Genomic DNA, 10,316 nt, shown 5'->3' with positions numbered 1-10,316 from the left:
ATTTTCTCCTATTGGCATCACCCCCAAAGTAAAAATAATTATTATTTTGATAATATTAGATTTTTTTTGTACCTGACACAATTGCATTATTCTTTCCTTTTCCTAAATATGTGCATAGTATTGTTAGTTATTCCCTCATATGTGTAAGATGCTTCGGATGTAAAAAGAGAAAATAAAGATATATTTTCCCACCTTTGGTTATAAAAAACCTATCAATTAATGATGTCGTAAGTAAAATAATAATAGATTATCATAGTATAAAGGAATCTTTCATTAATAACCTCTCCATTATGTTTTAAACATTCAAGAATCAAATTAACACAAAATAGAATGCAACATTATTTAAGCATCTAATTCTTAAGTGGTGTGTGGGTGCAACTATGAGATGCTTTTACTAATCCCCTTCTAAGAGGCTAACCCTCTTTACCTCAACCACACTCTCATCCCTTTGATCCTACAACCACTCAAACACTCATAACAAGCAATAAGTTAGTAATCCAAATAGTATATTTAAATACATCATTAAATATAATCATGAGTGGCATATATCATAGCATCATATAAAATGAAATGTGACACCACATAACATCCATCTGTGCATAAATTAATCACTAATTCACCTTCAAAAGAGAAACTAAGTTACAAACTTAGGAAATCAAGTTAAATATTTCTTAATTTTTCTTCAAACAAAAGGGTTGACCAGTCTAACTTTGACTCAATCATCATATAAGCATCCAAATAATCATTTTCAAGCATGTTGACAAGTGAGATGAAACATTCCTCCCCTCTAGGAAAAGGCATTGTCCTGATGTAAAATCACAACAAAAATAAGCATGCACACACATCCAAAATTGATATCTAGCTAAAATAAAACAAGCCATACAAAAATATGAGGAAAGGATTTCTATAAATCCTCCTCATCCTCCCAAGTGGAACTATATACACCAAATTTCTCCCATTGGACCTTATACTAGAGGACGTCCCTGTCTCGTACCTTGACGATATGCTGCTCAATGAATCAGGTGGGCTTAACTGCCATCACCCTGGATCATGTACCTTAAACACATGCTAGTCAAGCACATGAGATATCTTAAGATGATATGGCTTAAGAAGAGACACATTGAAAAAATTATGAATGTGGGTGAAAGAAGGTGGAAAAGCAAGCTAATAAAAAACTAGGTTGATAACTTCTAAAACCTCAAAAAAGCCAACAAATCTCAGTGCAAACTTTGATCTGACAGTAGAATGTTTGATCTGACTACTTATAATCTGGTATTGCTGATTTTAGATCTCAATTTAGTCCATCTTTATCCTTTCTAATCTAATATGAAATTGATGTATCCTTGATCCTCTATTCTACAAATTGATTCTGCAATTCTATCCTTCTAAGTCACCTTGAATTTATACTGATCAATTCACCCCTTTCAATTCCTTGAAATCTTTGCTAGCATCAGCTCCTCACATACATTCTCTAATTCTCTCTCTCATACTTTAATTATGGGGCTTCATCTCCCTTTAAAAATACTTTGGTGGTTTAGGGTTAGGTATGAATCTACGATTGAGATTCATTCATTTTTTCCTACTCAATTCCTTCAATTTTTCTGATTGCTTGCATGTTGATCACATAGGGAATCCAAACAGATTTTATCTTATCTTCAAAGCTTCAATATCTATCCATTAGTTAGTGCAAAAATGATTTACATAGTTGTTTGTGCCATCATAAACAACTAGATCCATTCTGTGTTACTCAACACTTGATAATACTGATGCTCAACACATATTGTAATTCTATCTAACTTGGCACTTGAACTTTCTCTACATCTATTGTTCACTTAGCACTTGAATTGCTTGGCACTTACTATTTACTCAGCACTTGATTTAGTCAGCATCTATACATATTATACTTGGCATATGTTACTAGTTGGGCATGAACTTAGTAAAAAGCTTAAGTGTGTTGACACTCAATTATCAAAACCAATTTGAGATCAACAATTTTTCCAACCCTTCATGGTTGTGAAAATATATCCTATTCTAGTACTTAAGTACACCATCATCATCAAAAGAGTAATTAACAAATCTTGAATCAGAGGCATCGATGTCCAATACTGACTTCACCTATTCGTAATGGGTATCTCCAAGAAGGTATTGAAGAATATACTGTCTCATATGAGTTCAAGATGTACTGATAGTGGTGATATAACTTCTACAATTAAGTGCATCTGCTACCCTTTTCTCTTTTCCTTTAATATACTCAATTCCAAAATTGTATTCACTAAGGAATTCAAGCCATTGCCTCTGCTTGGCATTCAGATTAGGTTGAATGAAAATATACCTCAACCCCATATGATCAGTTTTAAGCTCAAATGGCTTCCCCAACAAGTAATGTCACCATGTCTGCAATGCATGTACTATCGTAGCTAGTTCTAAATCATGAGGAACATAGTTTAGTTCATGCAATTTGAGCTTCCTAGATTCGTAGGCAACAACCTTACTGTCTTACATTAATACACCCCCAAGCCCATCTCCTAAAGCATCTATTGTGACAAAAAAGTGTCCATTAGGATTTGGTATAATCAAGATCAAAGCGGTGGTAAGCCTTTGCTTAAGAAACTGACGGGCTTTCTCATATGCTTTTGTCCACTCAAACCTTTTTCCCTTTTCCTGGAGAGATGTGATTGGTACTACTATGCTAGAAAATCCTTCAACAAATTTCCTATAATACCTAGCAAGACCCATAAAACTCCTAACTTCACTTATGTTCTATAGAGTTGGCAATTCAAGGATGGCTTTTATCTTTACAGATTCCACTGCTATGCCATTATCTGATAAAATATGCCCTAGGTAGTGGATCTCTTTCTAATAAAATGAACACTCAGAGATCTTCCCATAAAATTTTCTCTCTCTCAGGTGCTCCAAGACTATATGCAAGTGTTCTTCATGCTTTTATAAATTCTTGGAGTATATCAAGATATCATCAATAGATATCTCCATGACTTTGTTGAGACAGTCTCTGAATACATTGTTCATCAGGTTCATGAAAGTAGCAGGCACATTTGTCACTCCAAAAGGAAAGACTACAAAATCATAATGCCCATACCTAGTTCTAAATTTTGTCTTAGGTATGTCTTCATCCTAAATCTCTATTCAATGATTTCCAGATCTCAAATCAATTTTAGAGAATACGGTTTCTCCCTTCATCTAATCAAATAGTTCATCAATTCTTGGGAGAGGATATTAATTTTTTATGATCACCTTATTTAGCATGTGGTAATAAATGCACAACCTTAAGGTACCTTCCTTCTTCTTAATGAAAATTATAGGAGCTCCCAACGGTGATACACTAGGTCAAATGAAACCTTTATCCAAGAGTTCATGTAGCTAAGTGTTCAACACATACATTTCTATGGAAGTCATATGGTAAGGAACCTTTGAATGATGTCATGCTCCTGGCACAAGATTTATGGAGAAATTGAACTCCCTCTTAGAGGGTAGTTCAAGAAAATCATCTAGAAACATGTCTCTAAATTCCTACAAAATAGGATGATCCTCTAATCAAAGTGGAATATCTTCCAAATTCTTGACATGGACAACATATAACTGGCATCCCTTCCTCTTTTTTTTCTTCAATTGCATAGCTAAAAATTTTCTTCATTCAAATGATTGTTTGACACTATTTAGCATCACTGAGTGACCTTTGATATTATGGCATTCGATCACCTTATCCTAACAATTAACTAAGGATTTATGTTTACTTAACTAGTTGATTCCTAAGATGACATCATATGAGCCCAAAGACGCTACATACAAGTTTAACTCTATTTTAAAGCTAGGGAGTTCCAACCCACTGCAAAATAAGCATTGTTCTACCCTATGTTCAACCCTATTACCATATTCTATAGTCCAAGGTTCAGCCATAAAACTGGCCCTAATAGGTATCTTAGCTACTATATTGGGATCTACAAAACATTCAATAGCACCAGTATCTATAAGAATAGAAATAGGGTAACCAAATAGTGTACTAGTCATCTGTATAGGAGTGGCTTGAAAATTTTCTTGCCTATGATCAACTACAGCATGGATGTGGTGGTATGGTGGAAAGTCCCTCTTGTTAGATCATTATGGACACTTAGCAACAAAGTGGTTACCGCCACATACATAAAATCCTATCCTAGGGTCCCTCCTATCATCATTCCTATTCTTTTCACCCCTATCATTTACATTCCTTCTATTTCTATTTCTTTTATTTATATTGTTTTGATTCTTGTTATTGTTCCAATTTTTCTTATTCCTATTCTTGTTAGAATTTTCCTATCCCTTATCCTTCATGTTTTTGATTTGTTGTTTCTTTCCATTTCCTTCTTTCTTTTCATCCTAATACCCCCTATTATCCTTATAAGACTTTTTGTCTTGGAACTTCCTTTTATAGTTCTAGTTGGAAGATTTAGATAAGGAAGCATCCTTCAGTCTCTATTCCTTCTTAAGAGCCTTATGCAGTGCAAAATCCATGGTCTCAGACTCCTACATTTTGATCTCATTGTATATCTCAAGTCATAAACCCATCACAAATTTTCAAGTTCTAAATAGCTCATCATGTTGATATTGAGGAACATACTTCACCAAATGACAAAGATGTTCTTGGTATGTGTAACATTCATGTTCCCCTAAACTAACTTGTAGAAATTTGATTATTTCTTGTCATAGAATAGCTGAGGTAACCATTATTTGTGGAAAAGATGCAAAAATTCTTCCCACATTACCTCCCCATGCTGAAATTTCTTTTTAGCCATTGCACCATCCCACCAGGTAGCTACCTCACCCATCAGCTAAAATGTGGCCCAAATTATTCTAAATTTTCCTATATAGTTTCACACCAAGAAATACTTCTCCATGTTGGTAATCCATGCCTCAACATCTTCCCCTAAAGCTCTACCATAAAATTTTAGTGAGGTCACTTTCTTGAGATCTTTTCTCAAGTCAGCTACTGTTTATAAACTATCAGTATTAATGAGAGCAATCTAACGGTCATCATCGACCTTCTGCTCTACCTCAGACCTCCTATGAGCCTCATCTAATAGATCATCCTCAAATTTATTCCTTAGTTCCTCCTCCTACTTATGTATGGCTCTAGAGTGCTGATCTTCATCATGCTTTATTGCCTCTTCGTTAGTTTGTCTACCTTGAGCCTCATGCTCTATGTTATCGATTCTTTGGCCTTGTTGCTATAAAAAAGGATCTTGTTGGGTCAACAATGTCAATATCTGATCTAACCTCTCATTAGGTTCCTCAGCTCATGCACCACTACTAGACCCACCTCTATGATTAGCTATTCTGGCCATGGTGATAACTCAAACACTTGACACACATGGGTGCAAGTTAGCATGGTAGCCCAAGGCCTAGGATTTAAACATAGCTCTAATACCATATGTAAGAATGATGTCCTAATAAAAAATGCCACATCACATAAGAACAAAAAATGCGAAAGAGAAACCAATCACAACTAGAGTTGAAAATTCAAGATCTCATTCGTTATCCATTAACTAATATGATAAAAACAATTAGTTTATTAACAAATTTAGTATAACACTAAGGTGCTGTTTTATATCGCATGAACATTACATCATATGAACTATGGTGTTGAATTACAATGTATGTTCATCTTATACATAAGGAAAAGTACATCTCAATATTTTAGGATTGCATTACTTAATAATTAGAGATCACATCAATTGAATGTTACTATTCATCATCTCTAAGATGAAAATTACAAGACCATAAGAAAGGTTAACAAAAAAATTCATGTGTCCTGTAGTGTATCTAGTCTCCAAAGCCATCTAATGTCGTCCATCTACTATCTAAGACAGAAGTGTCACCTAGGTGCTTTTACCTCGCCAACCATAGAGTGTATACTCCCTCAAGATTCTTCTTGACATGTATAATTCCCTAACCCCATCACAAGAAGCCTAGCTTCCTAGAACAAGATGGATCAGATAGATCTGGTGTAGCCATGAAATATACTAGATACAACCATGTGCCTATTAGCCTAATAATAGAATATGGTATGGAAAAGAAAAAAACACTACACATCTACACATATGCAGTAAAAGAAAAATTGTAACACATCTACCCACATATAAATTTATTTTAAATAAGCATATCTATACATATGCAACAAAAAGTGAGCATAGTCATGCATAGGCTATATGTCAGAACATGTTACTTAAATGCAATACAAAATGGCCTGGCCAAGCACAAAATTCATCAGTATTACCAAAAAGAGAGACAAAACATAATAAATCCTACTTTTCAGAATCTGATAGGTTGAGAGAAGCAAAAACCTAATGCATCCATCTCCACCATCCCTTTTTCCACATTTCACCCTTCCATAAAGGATATAAACATCAAATACTAGGACTAGTCATTAAGAATTTAGAACTAACATTGTCATTTAGCACTCAACAACCTCATTTTTTTTTAATAAGTTTTAGTATTTCCTAATTTAGGAGGCAATATCTCTTAAATCAGTGCATAGACCAATGAGCATTATCCATAATTTAGAGTATTGGATCATTTTAACAAAAGTAAGGAACCTAATAGTTGTCTAGTGTAACATTTAGTTTTCTGTGTACAAATTATCCTCATCTCTTACTATGGAAACACTAAATGTTCTCATCAAGACCATCGTAATACTGAACTTTAGAGATTCAAAATACAATATGTATCCCACAACAATATAGTGGTAAAATAGAGATTCATTATGGCATTTGATTGCAACAATAGTATAATAGAGGCCAAGTCCATTTTGGTCACACCATTATAAGTGGAGTTTTGGTCTACAGTAGTGTTTTTGGAAGTTATAGAAAACACCAACCCAAGGTATTTTGAACATGCAGCAACATAAATTGTGAGCCTACAACTAGCACATTAATATAGCAATGTTAAATATGTGGTTACTAAATGAAAAAAAAAAACAATATAGAGATTTCATGAAAATGGTATAACAACAGTCCAATACAACTCACATAACTTACTTTCCTCAAAACCCCATAACAGAGGAAGAATAGAATACATCTTAGATATTTTCCTCAATAAATATATAGAAGTATGATTGGTGTTTTAAAATAAGCAATTGGGTTAGTCTTATTAATAGAAACGTTTACTCACATTTCCATTCAGATGTCTAACCATTATATGGTAAGTGGACTTGAGAAGAGCAACCCATTGGAGTACATGGTTGTGGATATTTTAGATATCCTATAGCCAGCCAAAAATAGGAGCCTAAGGGTGAAGAAGACTATATTTATTCCTAATCACTAGTGAAAGAAGGCATAGCTCAAACTCATCGCAACCCGTATGCAATCAAGAAAGAAATATCATGTAAGAAAACACAAAATCTTTCCTGATTTGTGGCAGATCCAAACAAGGAAAACTCAATCAAAGGGTGCTACATTTTCCTTAGGTTTGAATGGTCACCACTATTAGTGCTTTTTAAAGCTTTGAGTCAACTATAATGGAGACTATGAGGTAGCTTCTCTTAACCATGCCCCTTCCCGGTGAACAACCTATATACAAGAATGATAACGTACAACTATGTTTCAAATAGAGGAAGCTTTCATCAATAACCTATCAATTAATGATGTAATAAGTAATATAACAATATAATATCATAGCATATAGGAAGCTTTCATCAATAACCTTTCCATTGTGTTTTAAACATTCAAGAATTAGATTAACACAAAATAGAATGCAACATTAATTAGGCATCTAATGTTAGAATAAATAATTAATTAATTGTTAATTATTTATTCTATTACTTAAGCTTACTTGGGTAAATGCATTTATTTAATATTTTGTATTTAATGCATGTAGTGGTTAGTTTTTGACAACACAAGAGTTTGTTCCCTTCTAGCATGTTCCACCTTTTGTGGATGTGTGTTGAGTTGTCATTCTTATCTTCTACCACCTTCCAGCTTTTTCTACAAGCTTCCTTGAGGTCTTTACAAGTGAGCTCTCCCTCTTTGTATTTTCAACATAACATAACATAAAGGCATTGTGCATATTGTAAATACATTTTCTTCTTGTGTTTGCACATATTGTCTCTCATGTCCATTTAGGGTTTTACCCTTGCTCCATGCTCTTCCTCTCCTTGGCTTCTCTTTGACAAGTTTTCACATGTAGGTGATCTTGGGCATCTTTGAAGTTGACTTTCATCAAATCCAACATGGTATCAGAGCCTTCCTGTTGTAGCTTGGTTGAAGAATTTTGAAGCCGTGATTTGAAGTCACAAACCCTAGTTTAGTTGTGCATTTTTTCTTCAAATCAGGGGATCAACAAATTTTTAGAGAAAATTTGGGCAAAACGAATATCGCCATTGGATCCAGAAGACCATTTGCAGTCAAGATTCATATAAAACTTGTCACTTTTGGAGATAGAGCTCCAGGAGGTAAAAAAAAATTGTTCAAGGGGCTTCCCATACAGATCGTATGGATGCATGGCGATTTTAAAAAAATTTTAAATGGGGTGCAGGGTGCACCATCAAGGCACCACCTAGCAGCCACCTCGGGGCTACCCCCACCCAACTCCTTTGGTTGTGTCTGCAACTCTTCTACTTCAATTTCTGCCCCGCTCTATCATCACTAGCCCCCTCCTCCGCCTCCGCTGTCTGCGCCGCTACCCAGCCTCCACCATCGGCTAGAGCTTCGTGCCACCCCATCGGCTATTCAATTTTTGAGGCCACTCTGCCGATAGTTTCCCTCAGTTCCAATTGTGGCCACCTCCGCCGTCTACATGTCTGCTCCATCAGCCCACCCACTTAGGTTTTCTGCATAGTCAGTGCACATTCTACGCATGACACGTGGCGCAGGTGCCACGTGGCACCTGCTACATCAGCCTCTTGCCACATGGCATCCACATGCCACTACCACGTGGCTTCTTTTTTTGTGGTGACAATCACATGGCCGTCAAATTTTTTGCAGTAAAATGATGACATCAGTATCTCATCAGCATCCTTCTTGCACCTCTCCTTCAGGGTCATTTTGGACCTACTCTTTATTTTTTGGCCATAACTTGAGCATACGGAGGTATTTTTCCGATCCAAAAGAAGCACCAAAAAGCTAGTTCTAAGATGGAGACTTTGGTGCAAGCATTTTAAGGTTTTGATGCCTTTTCATTGCCCATTTTTTTAGTTAAAGTCTGACGTTATGTTTTTGACTCCGGCAAGCATATCTTTTGCATCCCATGCCCATTTTTTGAAAACTTTATATTTTTGGAAAGCTGGTTCTGTCACCTTTTCAGAAATGTGGTCCTTTTCTTGAGTTTTTTTCCCATGCTCTTTCTATCATAATTTTGGTATTTTTTCTATATGCTGGATATTTTGAGTGTTTTAGGCCCGAGGATCATTTTCCTGGCATGGTTTCTCTTGTTTTTAGTTGTACTTTGTTTTGTTGCAACTTGTTTTTAGTTTTGATCACTGTAGCTATCATTTTGAAGCACTTTTTTGTATGGCACTGAGATAAAGTGCCACTTTTGCATTCTGGGGATTATGAACGTTGTTTTGAGTTAGTTGTACATGCACTATTTTCATAAAACACCATGGGGAGGATAGTTGTTTGCTGTTTTAGGCATTCTCCCTTTTTCAAGTGAGTGTCCCTTCCATGACATTAGCCCCATGAAGAGTCTGTTTGATCGTGTCTTTACAGGTGTCTATACCTCTTTCCCTCTCTCGTCGTTCTTGGTTCATTTGTAGGAGACTTTAGCCCACCTTCTCAGTTGCCTGTCATCACACCCCATCTGCATTAAGGGGGGGTTATGTTGTTGTTCTAATGCATCCATGGTTTAATGGTTCGATAGTGTGAACTATGTATTCAGTAGTTGATCCTATATACAAGGTGATTGCAGTGGCTGGCTACCTATGCATCTCAATGAGATGGATCATCTACCATATATACATGCTCGATTTGTGCCTTCTTCTTCCATGGAGGTTCTTCAGATCAGCAATTTGGCAGATTTGTGGTTTCTTCATGCTTCAGTGATGCTTCTTCATGATCACTTCTTGTTCTTGTTTTAGGGGACATTTCCCTAGTTGGAGGCTTCTTCAGTTCTTCACTAGGTTACCTCTTTTTGGGGGAGGGTTTTTCCCACGTGGTTTTCTCTCTTTCCCCACTTACAAAGTTTTCATTTTATTGCATTGTACTTGGGTACCTAAAATGGCCTCATTTTCGAGACCCATTCTGCATTCATCTTAGTTTTGTGAGCTTAAGGCATTTCCCTAAGTTGCACTTAAGGGGGGGTGTTAGAGTAAATAATTAATTAATTATTTA

Source organism: Cupressus sempervirens, chromosome 1 (genome assembly GCF_028749045.1).
Source record: "Cupressus sempervirens isolate cs-2001-9-10 chromosome 1, ASM2874904v1, whole genome shotgun sequence".
NCBI lineage: Eukaryota > Viridiplantae > Streptophyta > Pinopsida > Cupressales > Cupressaceae > Cupressus > Cupressus sempervirens.
Note: the sequence above shows the minus strand (reverse complement) of the source record.